Genomic DNA, 14,460 nt, shown 5'->3' with positions numbered 1-14,460 from the left:
TAATCTGGATGACCTATAGTGGCCCATATGGTAAATGTTGACTATGGCCCAAACACCACAAAACAGGTTCAGGTCACCTTTGGTTTCCTCGCAGTATTGCTATGGTTTAATTGTGGCCCAGATCTAGCAAACAGGAGTAGATTGCTCAATTGCCATGATTCCATGCTGTTGGTGGGCTAGATGACACTGTGGCGGTGTCTGATACAAATTCTACCCTGTATGAGCAAATGGAGCAAAGAGATGACAGTGTGTGTTTTTTTCTTTGTCTTTTCCTCCTGGTCTGTAGGAAGGTGATGTCTGCCCCCAATTTGCTGCGCGTAGGAACGGCAGAAAATGTCTTTGTGGAGTGTCAAGACTGCACAGGAGGAAACATCAGTGTTGATATCAACGTGATGAACCATCCAACCAAGAACAAAAGGCTTGCAACCACATCTGTGACGCTTACCAGTGCAGGAGACTTCCAGGCACTGGGACAAATAACGGTATGTGAACCACTGTTGCTGTGACCTGGCGTCATTTTCTAACATGAACTCCGAGAGAAATGCTCCTCACACATGTTCGTCCTGCTCCTCATTCACATTTCCTCATTTCGCTACATGCTGCCATCAGATCCCTGCTGGAGACTTTAGCAAGGACCCCAACGTGAAGAAGTACGTCTACCTACAAGCTCAGTTCCCCGACCGCCTTCTGGAGAAAGTCGTCTTGGTGTCCTTTCAGTCTGGCTACATCTTCATCCAGACTGACAAGACCCTCTACACCCCAAACAGTAAAGGTCAGTTCAATACGACTTCAGCGCTGACAAACTCACCCATATCTCTGCAAGTAGGCCATCATTTTTTTCTTTTTTATGAATGACTGCACTGTAAGATAAACCTCGGTCTCTCTTCCTGTCAGTTCATTTCAGGATGTTTGCAGTGACGCCCGGCATGGAGCCGGTGGAGAGGGACGAAACTTCCATTGCCATCGAGTTTGTGGTATTGCATTTTAACTTTGTATTTTACAAAAAAAATTTGAATTATTATCAGCTCAATGGCACATCATTTACTAGCTTTCACCATCATCTAAAACACATTCTTAGAATTGAAATTCTTCAAAAAATACCTTCACTGGAACTTGTTCCTCAGAGTAAAAATGTCACGTTTCAAGGGATCACTCATTGTACAAGTAAAGAAGCATTGTTGAAAAAGCCAAGTGTCCGTCATTGAGCTGATAACACGGAGGGATGTCGTTGCAAACTCTTGGTTGTTTGTATTGTTAGACTTCGCTATAAGTGGCAGGGTTCAGTGTTAATGGTTGTCCAATGATTTTTATTTTTAGACTCCTGAAGGCATCGTTTTACCTCTGGATCCAGTCTCTCTGAAATCAGGGATCCACTCTGGAGTTTTCCAACTCGCTGAAATTGTCAGGTTAGTATTTGAATAAATTCAATTCAATTATTTTGGGCGGCCGTCTGCTTATTAATCTTTATTTACAACCTGACAGTTTTAGTCTTTTGGACTGTAAGAAATAACAGAACAGTGACAGACTTCATGATTTATTAGAGAGTCAACCGGAGTACTTTAAATGCAGTTTTTTCTCATCTTCAGACATTTTAATTCTAATTTTTGCATGTGTGTGTGTGTGTGTTTGTGTATGTGTGCATGCAGCCCTGGACTTTGGAAAGTTGTGGCTAAGTTCCAAAGCAACCCACAGGAGAGCTTTTCTGCAGAGTTCGAGGTCAAAGAATATAGTGAGTCCCTTTTACCTCAAGCGTTATTTACTGTAAAACCTAAAAAGCATTCATTCATTTTTACTTCCACAATAAACTTACTTGATATAATACATTTTACATTTTTTAGTGCTGCCCAGTTTTGAGGTGAAACTGACGCCTTCGAGCTCCTTCTTCTATGTCGACAGTCCGGATCTCACCATCAACATCAAAGCTACGTATGTGAAGGTTTTTGTTTTGTGGCTCTACGGAGAAGAGTTGTCATTAGTGGATTGATTGAATTAGAGGTTGTGTTGGAGCTTTTGCTGATTTAGTGTGTTGTCATTGCTCAGTGGTGGATCTAGGATTTTTCTAAAGCAGGGGCCATAAATGGCCAACAATTTACATCAGGAACCAATTAAATATCCAACGTTAATCCATAACTCTTGATCCAGTAAGGTGCACATTTAAGCATTCCTTGTTTGGCTGGATAGTTTTAAGCAAAGCCACTTATCATTGAATATATTTTTGAAAGTGTTTCTTGTTCAACCGCATTGTGTTGCGGGTGGAAATCAAAGGCAGGAGAACACTGGGAAGGCAAAGGGCAGAAAAGGGCAAGGCAGAAAAACAAACCCAACTTAATACTCAGTAAAACCCAAAAACAAAAACGTCAAAACATAGCTGTGATTCAAAGAATCACAGCCAGCAAACAAAAAATCTCAAAACAAACCTGACTGTAAACATTCGGAACAAACTGAACCCAAACAATGTCAGACTGACTTTGCCCCAGGAGAGGCAGCTCCTGTAACTCTGTTTGATGTCTAATGTAGCCAAGGAAATTATGCTTTAATCAGAACGAGAAGTGAGAACAGGTGAAAGTTTCATTATTATCACTAAGCAGCAACAGTTATTGAAATCATTTGTATGAAGTATAATATCTAGCTAAAACTGTTTCTATCTTTATTGCTTAAGAGTTCAATCAGACACAGACTATAGTTAAAAAGTTGAAATCCCTCCAGACTCTCTTTTAATCCCCCTTTAGGGTTTGACCACTTACTGGCGAGTTCATGTTCCCCTCAACCTTTATCCCATCCAGTGCAAACCCGTCCCCCTCCTCATCATCATCGTCGCGTCGTCATCTCCATCTTCCTCAGCTTCAGCTTCACAGCATCAGTTTCCCCTTCAGCATCCACAGCAACCACAGCATCCATCCCCAGTTCAGCATCCACAGAACAGCTGGGGATGAGGCACGTTTTCCTTCATCAGAGCAGAGTCTACAGCTATGTCATGTCATGGTGCGTAGAGGTGGAGAGGGCACTGGTCACCCAGCCACCAGGGGCAGTTTGGAAAAAATGTCTTTCAATCACTTCCTATCAGTACACACATAACCCTCCCTGCCAGTAGAAGGGGCCAGGGCCATTCGTGTCTGTGTGACCATACAGGGTACAGGAGCGATCTATGCAGATTTCAGCTTTTTTCAGATCTGCTCCAGGAACAAAATTATCAAGAATTGTCAGTGAGGCTTTTTCAGTCTTTAAGAGTCAATGATCTGGATCTTAGCCTTGTAAAGATCCTTTCGTGGAATTAATACTTGCCAACAGGCCATGTGTTTGAGCTTGCACTGTACCAAGCCAGACGCAGGGCGTATTGTCGGTCGTGGTGGAGGAGGTGGAGTTAACACCGGATGGGAGTGAGTTGTGGAATTCATGAAGCCCAGTTCCCAGAGTTTGAAAGGAAGACAAACAGAAAAATTATTAATTTACTGCGATGCGTAATTGAGATTAAAGTAGATTATATAAATTTATAATTAAAAGAAACAAACAAAATAATCAAATCAAAACATACATACCCTCTTTTTGTATTCAACAATTTCATAAAACTTTTGAGGTGTGGTCGGCCAAATCAGTGGACCATTAAAAATAAAAGGTTAAACAAGTTGAATTTCAATATGCAGCATATATGACAGTGTTTGAGTATTTGAGTTCAAGCCATTTTCCAAAATTCATTGACTGCTCCATAACACGATAATTCAGAAGCTTTGACGTCAAACTGTCCTGTGATAAAACAGGAATCACATACAAAATACAAATGTGTGAGAGATTAGATTCAATCAAACGTCTCAGAGTTGACAGCTGAAACAATTCAAAACAATGTAAAAGTTATTCTGCCACAATTTCCTTCATGATGAAATAAAAACAATAATTGGACCTTACCATCACCTTTCAAATTAAGAGCCATAGATGTTAAGATAACTGGTGAAACAAAACAACAAAATAAAAACCTTCTTTCCAGAGTTTGAAAGTTAAAGGGTCCAAAATAAATTTAAATCTAATTATAGATATGACATTCAAATAAGTGTGTAACCAGAGGGCCTTGTATTATGGTTTCTGCATTTCATTTAAGATGAAACCGGCTATGAGTTAAAGTGTATTTGACCTCTGACCTTTAACTGGATTTTAATTTATTCTTCTTCAATGGTGAAACATATTTATTTTAGGACTCTCCAGAGTTACATGGGGGTTGAATCAAACTTCTAGTTTAAATTCCAACTGTAAATAGATTAAACATGTCTTGACTATTGAATTTTAAGTGGATGATATGAATATGGAATTAGGCAGCACAGAATTAAGTTTAAAGTTAAGTTTGAATTTATCATCAGGTAGAAAATAAAATAAGATCAAATGATTGGGTTTTATATAGAACTTTGGAGGCCAGAACCTTTCTGCTTTCCTCTAATTGATAAGATATATTTTGGAAATATCTGAAAGAACAAATTTGTGCCAAAAAGTGTAATTTTAACAATTCCCTCTGGAATTCATTACTTCTGAATGGAGCAATATTAAAAACAAACAAACAAACAAATTACATAAAAACAAACAACCAAGCCTCTTTGTGATCTTAACGCCAGTTGTAAGCTGTAAGAGTTCTGGCCCTCCCCCTTTTCATCCTCTGCTGTGCAAGTCTTAATCTTTCTTTGGCAAGTCCTAAACACATTTACCCCTCCCGTTCATACATACAACATATATCAGATGGCAAGCGCATATACCACCCACTAGTTTAGGAAAAAGTCGTTTTCCAGTCAGTTTGTCGCTCCGTCAGTTTTTTCTGTGTCTTCAGTCAGCCAGCTGACCTTGAGACATTTCTCTCGTTTACACACACACAAACACTCCTACTCCCACACACACTGGGAGTTATCTCCCTGCACACAAGCACACGAACATTCACAGCCCAAGCGCGCTCTCTGCCACCTTTTTTTTTAAAATTTCGGGCAGAGACCGGACTCCCTCTTTTGAGATTCAAAGGGCCGCGCCCCAAGGTTTTCTACCAGTCACTCAGTCCAACAGCCACACACTTCCATTCATACTAGTTACTTCACATCCTCTCTATATTATATAATCAATAGTAGTATAATAATTTTTATATAAGTAATTTCCTCTTTCAAATCCTTATTCGTAACAGCCTTCCGTTATTTGTGCCCAATTGAAACAATGGTGTGTCTGGTTTGTAAAGCTCCTGTGGCATTATTCAAATCAGTTCTTATTTCAGCCAAAGGGCAGGAAGGTGAAGGTGCTGGGGTACAATGTGTCAGGTGGTGCCAAGGTGCGCCTGATTTACCTTTAACCTGGGCCGAGTGTGAAGTAACCTCCATCACTTCGTACGGTCCAGTCCACCTGGGTTCTGGCCACTTTCTCTTGTGAACCTTGACTCTTATCCAGTCACCTACTTTTACCTTCGGTTCTGCAGCTTCCTCCGGATCAGTCGCCAGGGCCCTGGAGACCTGATTCGAGAGAGCTGCAGTAAGAGCAGTTAAAATCTTCATATAACTTGACATTTCAATCTCAAAACATCCACGGGTGGCACGTGACCTCCATCCCTGGCCTGGTGTCAGGGCTCCAACACTGATTGTCATATATATTGTCTTTTTTAAGTGGGATACCGAATTTGAGTTAGCTACTGCTCACACAACAAACCTGCAGATCAGGCATAGTTATTTACAGTGTGTGTGTAAAATTTGAACTACTACTCAAACACAAACCTGGACAGCAGGCATATGTATTTACAGTGTTTTGTCTTCGTTTCTATTTTTGAAGTGGGAGACCTGATTTGTGTAAAATTTGAACTACTACTCAAACACAAACCTGGACAGCAGGCATATGTATTTACAGTGTTTTGTCTTCGTTTCTATTTTTGAAGTGGGAGACCTGATTAGTGAAAAATTTGAACTACTACTCAAACACAAACCTGGACAGCAGGCATATGTATTTACAGTGTTTTGTCTTCGTTTCTATTTTTGAAGTGGGAGACCTGATTAGTGAAAATTGAAACTACTACTCAAACACAAACCTGGAGATCAGGCATATTTATTTACAGTGTGTGTCTTCGTTTCTTTATTAAAATACAACCGTCACCATTGCATAATACACAGCATTTTCAGACCATTTTAATTACTTTGTTAAATTTATCATATGTAACTTGTACTAACCCTCAGGACTTCTGATCAAAAATTTAGGTTTTCTCTATCACAACAATATGCAGATTTCAATTAAATAGGCTCTGCTCACCTTTTAATAGTACAGCGCTGTTTGATCAGTTTCCCAAGGCAATACAAGTCACTTCAGGACGATTCTTTCCCGTCCGAGAGACGGCCTCCTCCCCGACTTGTTGTTTCCACTCCGCTCTTCCAATCGTCTAAAACCATCCTCAATGCTACCATTTTGTTGCGGGTGGAAATCAAAGGCCGGAGGCGTCGTTCTCAAGTTAAAATTAATCAAGTTTATTCAGAGGTCACAGGTCAGGAAACTGCGGTGTCTAGCAAATGATCATGCATGGTCCACTGATCCTGTACAGGAAAATGGCATTTAGTCAGAGTGCGTACAAAGCTTATATATCGATACTGGGCTTGACAGAAGTTCTTCTTGGATTGGGATTGGTCGGATCTCGTCGGGTCGTCCTCCTGGCGTCGTTTGGTCCTCCTCCTGGCGTTGCGTGATGACGTGCAAGCCGTGTCGCGGTTACTAAAGTTCATGAGCATATTGCCTCGTGTGTGCGCTTATTTTATGTGTGTGTGAAGTGAGGTCATAGAAAACTGTGAGAAAGGCATGAAAATCTCTAGTCTAATCTGTCCGCTGTGTGTGTGTGTGAGGGAGTCTCACAACTAATATAATGAAGTGATTCATGAAGCCAGAGGTTTGAAAACCTGTTATCTGTCCTCTAAGGCAGACTCCCTTTTTAAGGAGTATGAACCATTCTGAGGTTGAGAAGCAGGAGAAAAACTATGTGTTATGTTTGTGTGTTTACGCTATGTGTATCTGACTACACGTTAAAGTGTGTGTATGTGTGTGAACAGTGGTGTATTGTCAACAATTGTGTTCTTCAAAAAAGCTTAAAAAATAAAAAGATTTCAACTGGGGCCAGTGGTGCCCGTTGGTCCTACCCCTGGATCCGCCATTGGTTTGATTTAGTTTTTTATCTTCTTAGTATACTTGTTATTATCATTTTCTCTTTATTTGTATTAAAGAGTTTATTGATTGTCTCCTTATTTTGTAAAGTGCATTGAGAGCATTGAAAAGCGCTTTATAAATCTAATGTATTATTATTATTATTATTGTCACTTTTCGATGATCCCAATTTTACCTGTCCAGTTTTTCTTCTTTGTGGGTTTAAACCTTTGCTTCTGGCTTTTAGCTATCTGTTTGGTGAAGAGGTGAGTGGCACAGCATACGTGGTATTTGGGGTTCAGTATGATGGTCGGAAGATAAGCTTCCCCAGCTCTCTTCAGAGAATATTGGTGAGCACATACTATAATTCTGTCTGCCAATTTGCCAGTTGCAATGCATTTCATTGCATTGTCACATTCCTATCTGCAGATATTAAATATTCATGATGTTCAGAATGAAGCCAGACTGACCAGTACCTCCAACTGTTTGCTTACTGTTCTACTGTGCCACTATACTGTGTTTAATTGTTTCTTATGTGTTATGTCACATTAGCTCGAGAATGGTAATGGGATGGTCCAACTGAAGAGACAACACATCACACAGACTTTCCAGGATATTAATAAACTGGTGGGGAGTCCGATATTTGTAGCCGTCAGTGTGCTGACAGAGAGCGGTAAGAAAGACAAACTGTGAGTTTTTTTGCCATTTCAGCATATCTGATTCAGCAGCTCCAAGGACTTATTCAATGTCATTGAGAAATATCCACGCTATGAGCAAAAATATAAACTTCATTTAGGATATGTGCATAAGAAATTACCATTTTCATATATCAGTTTAGAATGTGGACAAATGTAATGAGGCTGTGGGTGGGTGTGCGTTTGTGTTTCTGCACAGGTGGGGAGATGGTGGAGGCAGAGTTGAGAGGTATCCAGATTGTCACATCACCCTACACCATCCACTTCAAGAAAACGCCAAAATTTTTCAAACCGGAAATGACCTTCGATGTTGCAGTAAAGCCCTGACAGATTTTTACAATTATATGAAATGACAGTGACAGTGCTCTTTATTCCAGACAAAATACTGTAAAAAAGTTAGCTGTATTTGTACGTTAATTCGTACCAGTTTTTACAAGGCAACCTGAAATAAAATAAAATTACCCATGTAATATAATTAGAAATATCTTTGGATAATATAAATGCAATAACAAATATTGTCTGAACTGACTGTACAAAAAAAAATCAACAAAACACTAATCCAATTTCGATGTTTGGTTTTGCTTAAATTATTCATGTGTTTATTGGTAATGTATCACAAGATGTCTTTGGGTGTCTGTCAAGGCGCATTGAAATACAATGTATAGTTATTAATATTGTATTATTATTATTATTTCTGCTGTTGTTGTTGTCTTGATTTTGTATTTTAAAGGTTAGATAATTACTACTCAAATCAACAGGTTAACTATTCGAATCCCACATAGCAAAATGGTTTTGGCCTACGCCGTCCCACTGTCATCCAGCCCACATACTGCGTGGAATGATGGCACTCGGGCAGTCCGCTCCTGTTCGCCAGATCTGAGTGGCCCTAATTAGTTTTGCGCTAACATTCACCATTGTTCTGTTCTGTCTATTATTGCACAGTACATACACTGCATGCAAAATGATGTAATAGAGATTGTTTGCCCTTAATAAGCTGTAATTAACTGTATGCTTTGATAATACAGGTGAATATTTCTCATTGTTTGGCTGTTTGTTTCCTTGATGACAGATTGAAGTCACAAATCCAGATGGAACCCCAGCACAAGGTGTTGAAGTGGTGGTGGATCCAGGTCAGGTGCAGGGTATAACCGCAGCAAATGGGTATGCAAAGCTTACAGTCAACACAGTGTCCGGAGATCAAAGACTAGAGATCAATGTAAGTGTCTGAAGTTTCTTGATTTTAATTTTTGCTAATGACATGACACAGTTCGTTAAGAAACAGGCGCCTATCACATGACCCGATTCCAGAAGAAAAAACAGACGGCATCAGACTTGGCCTCCAGTGTAGAACAAAATTGGATAATCAATTACAAGTGTTGTTAAATTCTGCATTGTACAATGATCCAACCGGTAACATGTGAAAGAAACCATCCATTCCTGGAGCAATTCCTGTGTACACCGGCATGTGCATGCCAAGTGTATGTGGTCATGTAATTTGTGTGTTATTATAGATGGGATTTTCTCCTGAAACGAGCCAAAGCACTCACATTGACAGAGATCATTTTAGTATAACATAGTAGGATGAAGGAAGATGAAGTGTTACATTTAAGCCATCTTAAGGTGATACAAGGATTTTTTTTCAACAAAGAGTTTTAAAGATGTAATAAACTTCTGGAGTAGGACTTTAAAACCTCATCAATTCTCGTCAGTGTCATTCAATGATAGGATGAGATCGGACGGGACAGTGCAGAGCTGAGATCTTTTATATGTATTTTTTTATAACCATGTGTGTCTTTAATTGAAGGCCAAGACCAAAGATGATCGTATCACACCTGAGAGGCAAGCAAAAGCCACCATGACAGCTGCGAAGTACAACACTAAAAGCCAAAACTACATCCACATAGGTAAGTCTAAAGGCTCCAGTATGCTTCCCCGGCTACGCGGAGGGACGCACGGATCCCACGGACTCTTTTTGATTTATGCTTCTCTGACAACTGTACGTCGAGAAAACAATTCACCGCCAAACAGTAGGTGGCGCACAGAAGACGAGCTCAGAGAAGCCTACCTCATTTGTGGGTAGAAGAAGTCCACGTTTGTTTATTTACCTCATAGATATATATATATGATTTACCTCTTCCCGGCTTTCCTCACATACAGTGAACGATGGCAACTAAATGAAATAAAGTGACACCCAGCGGGTCAAAATGCTGATGTTATCGTTTCTTAGCGCAGCGGTTCCCCGGTCTTGTTTCTGAACTGTAATCCCAGAGCTTGAAGCTACACGGAGGCAGGTAGCTTCCCCTCCAGCTTCCACACACAGTCAGCAGGGACTCCTGATACTAACTACTGCCCAGTGTTTGCTTCTAACCTGTCGGTATTTGAGAAACAGTGTCATGAATCATGATAGAAGTGGAATTAAAGTCGTGACAGCGGGAATTTGCGCTGTTTCCACCGCCGTTATGAAAGTTCGTTATAACCGTATGTGACCGTACACACGGTCAGTGCTCTAACCAGCCACCGTCAGCTGGACAACTCCGCTGGCTTAACACACATGTCACATTTATCGTAGAATCATAGTTGTGTTTGGGTTTATTGTGATACAGGGAAGGAAACAGGAAGTTTGAGGTCCGGAAATTATGTCGTTCCGAAATGCTGTTGTTAGCGGACCAATCACAGCCAAGGGCTGTCCCGAGGCTCTCCGCCATGCCCACGGATAGTTAGAAAAATCAGGTGCACGAAAAGCTCTCAGAGGCGCTCGGAGAGGGCGTTCCTTTGTCCGTTTCAGTCCGTGTCAGTCAAAACGGAGAAGCATATATCGGCCTTTAATAACTTCAGATGGTAGGACAAGGCTGTGATTATAAAGTACTGTATGCGCCATGAACTGTTCAGTGTTTCGCACTCATTGCAAAATATCATTTTTGTAGGTGTGGATACAGCGGAGCTGGAATTAGGAAACAATCTGAAAGTCAACCTCAATCTAAAAAAGCAGTCAAATCAAGACAGTGACATCACATACCTGGTGAGAGATGTTTTTCTCTGCCTCGTACCTCGACCTATGTAAAGTATAAACTCCGGTTTTAAGTACTTATGTGTGAATCTGTGCCCCTAGATCCTGAGCAGGGGTCAGTTGATCCAACATGGCCGTTACAAGACAAGAGGCCAAGTGTTGATTGCCTTGATAGTTCCCATCACCAAAGACATGCTGCCATCATTCCGCATCATAGCCTATTATCATCTAACTGACAATGAGGTGGTGTCAGACTCCGTGTGGGTGGATGTCAAGGACACCTGCATGGGCTCGGTAAGACTCACATCACTGCTTTTACAGAGTTAAACTAATTACGAGACAAAAAACAAGACAAGCAGAGTTGTGTGAAGAAGAAGTTGGTTCTGTAATTTTTGTATGTGTTTTTCATCAAGCACAAAACTGCTCGTCTCCATTCATCGCCCTTCCCTTCATGTTCAGCTGAAGCTGGAATCTTCTACAGATGCTCCGTCCTACAAGCCTCGCAGGATGTTTGGTCTGAAGGTCACCGGAGATCCTGAGGCCTTGGTGGGACTGGTAGCAGTGGACAAAAGTGTCTACGTTCTCAATAACAAGCACCGCCTCACCCAGAAAAGGCAATTTCTTTATTTTATCATTATCAATTTAAATATTTCCAAAGGAGATTAATTAAAAAAAAATTCAATATAGGTCGTTTCAGACATGAACTCCGAAGTTTGCCTTTTATACTGAACTAGGGCTACGTTGTAGCACTTGCGGGCCCGAGCACCCGCACGTTGAAGCCTGTTGTGGTCCGGGGAGAGAGCGAACGATGACCAAGCGCACGTCTCCGCGTTGGATGTGTTTTCCTCTCTGTGATAAAGATAAACGCTTCACTTCCTGTAGCCACCAGTGGGCGCTGTGATTTCAAGTCATAATTTCTGTGTAGATGTCATCAGGCCGGGACTCTAGTCATGTTTTGATGGCGTTTAATCAAACTTCGACGCCACGGTCACACGGCCTTAAAACCATATGAATATCTTCAGGGGGGGGCTGTTGATACACACATGTAGTTTGAGTGAGATAGAACCATGAACACTGAAGTAACAGCATTCCGTGTTTCACGGCGAGTTGATTAACTTTGACGCCACGCCACGGTCACACGGTGTGACGAAAAATCTATCCCTAAATCAGTTTTTAACTCCATATTGTTGTGATGACACTCATCTGAATTTAAAGTTGAACTGATGAAATCCCGGAACAAGTATGTCAAATTAAAAATGGTGAATATGGTCAAAATGGCCACTAAATTCAAAATGGCGGACTTCCTGTTTGGTCTAACATATTGATCCAAGAGACTTATTTGTTTGTTATGAAAAGACACATGCCATAATGGATTTTTGTACATGTCGGTCAATCGTAGTGCCGGGGCTGCCCTTTAGCTAGTCAGTTCTTTTGCCACGCCAATTTCTTAGAACCATATGACTATCTTCAGGGGGGGATGTTAAAACACACATGTAGTTTGAGTGAGATGGAACCATGAACACGGAAGTTACAGCAATTCCGTGTTTCACGGCCAATTGATGAACTTTGATGCCACGCCATTTATATGGCGTTTGACGAAAAGTCACAGTAATCTTATGTCTTCATTATCAATGTCTTGAGACCCATTTGATACAGTTTGACATGGTTGAGGTCAGTGAATGAGAAGGAATAAATCCAAGTGTAAGACATGCAAAAAACAAGACATTTCCTGTTGCCACCAGGGGGCGCTGTGATTTAAAGTCATGATTTCTGTGGAGATGTCATCAGACTCTTGTCTTATGTGTGTAGTTTGGACCCGATTGGACCAAATATGTGTGAGGTACAGAACCTCGAGTTTTGATGGCGTTTAATCAAACTTTGACGCCACGCCACGGTCACACGGTGTGACGAAAAGTTGATTTTTTAAGTCAGTTTTTTTCTCCATCTTGTTGTGATGACACTCATCTAAATTTGAAGTTGATTTGATGAAAGCCCTGGGACAAGTACGTCAAAGCAAAAATGGCCAAAATGGCCAAAATGGCAACTAAATCCAAAATGGCGGGCTTTCTGTTGCGTTTTTCATAATGCCCCATGAGACTTTTTTTCATGATTTGTCACGAAACACCTCTGGCTCGATTTTGGTGAAAATCGGTTATGTGGAAACTTAGGGGCTGGGTTCCAGGGGGCGCTGTTGAGCCATTTTGCCACGCCCATTTCCAAATACTCCAGAATACGTAAATTTTCACCACTTACTAGTTTACTGCAAAGTTTAGAAACTTTTTGAGCACGTTAAAGCCCTCAAAAAGCCCATCCTTTTGCCGGAAAAATAATAATAATCCTTACTGATTCAATAGGGCCTCTCACCATTCGGTGCTTGGGCCCTAATGAATGACTCAGGAGGAGATTCTGCGTTTACACGTGTTCACAACAGCACAGAAAATCTCTAAAGCGTTCCTGTGAGGGGAGGTGCAGCAGGCAGGATGAAACGTATTCATCCGGCTGCAGAGATCTCGTGTTTTCTGTTTACAGCACATTGACAGTGGTGTCGACCCATATCACCAAAAGCTCTCTTCACATTTTCATCGGGGTCCTCTATGTGTGTGGCACCGATTTTTCATCGTGTGATATTTTTTTTTTTCCCTTTTGCATCCGTCACTTGTTAGAAGGGTAATGAAAATGCCCATTTGTTTGCCGGTGAACCTTCAGAGGATCTCCAGCTCCGAGTCTCTTACTTAGACATTTGCGTTCTCACATACAGCCGCGCTGGAGAAGGTCAGATTATCTCGTGGTCAGGTGTGAAAGCACCTTATTTTGGAGGGTCACAATTCCTCCGCCAAGGCCCAGTATAAGATAGTCTAGAAATTATAGTACAAATACAAATGAGAAAAGATAGTGCTTGTTTATTTGTCATTAAAAGAATAGCAAAAAAATTACCGGATGTGCCTTAATCCATATTTGAACCAAAGAATAATAATCAGGGCCGTTCCTCCACCAAGTTTGGGGGAAATTGGTTCAGCGGTTTTCTGTAATCCTGCTTACAAAAATGTCCGCCAACAAACAAACCAGTAGACACAGGTGAAAACATAACCTCCTCGGTGGAGGTAATAATGTACATGTATAGTGAGGAATATCCAGTATACTGTAGTTATCTGTCATGCTGCTGATGCACTTTAGAAATACGTCTTTCTTATGGTGATTCAGAACTTGATTTATTTCCTTAATTTCGCAACTTTGTGTAAATGACTTCCACACTGTTCAGGTGTGGGACATTGTAGAGAAATACGACACAGGCTGCACACCCGGCGGAGGGAAGGACAGTATGAGTGTGTTCTACGATGCCGGCCTGTTGTTCGAGTCCAGCACTGCCTCGGGGACTCCCTACAGACAAGGTGACACTGATTTTCTCTCATTTGTTTTCCTTTCTCACATTAAACTGATTTCATCCAAGCGTCAAGATCAAAGTCAAACTATATCCTCCGTCAGTGGCTCTGTTTAACACTTAGTCTGTGTTGCATTTCCAGAGAGGAAATGTCCGGTCCTCACCAGGAGGAAACGATCTCCCACTATAATGCACGTCACGACCAGCTTAGGTAAGAACCACAACTCTAATTTATCTAGTCCACACATGACTAT

The 14,460-nt window shown here is 41.1% G+C and overlaps 1 pseudogene; it reads left to right on the top strand.

Annotated features, from left to right (window-relative positions):
• LOC133026375 (complement C3-like) overlaps positions 1 to 14,460 on the top strand; it is a 56,098-nt pseudogene that overhangs the window by 1,806 nt on the left and 39,832 nt on the right.

The sequence above is a fragment of the Limanda limanda genome, chromosome 2 (genome assembly GCF_963576545.1).
Source record: "Limanda limanda chromosome 2, fLimLim1.1, whole genome shotgun sequence".
Classification (NCBI taxonomy): domain Eukaryota; kingdom Metazoa; phylum Chordata; class Actinopteri; order Pleuronectiformes; family Pleuronectidae; genus Limanda; species Limanda limanda.
Note: the sequence above shows the minus strand (reverse complement) of the source record. Positions and strands in the feature narration are given on the sequence as shown.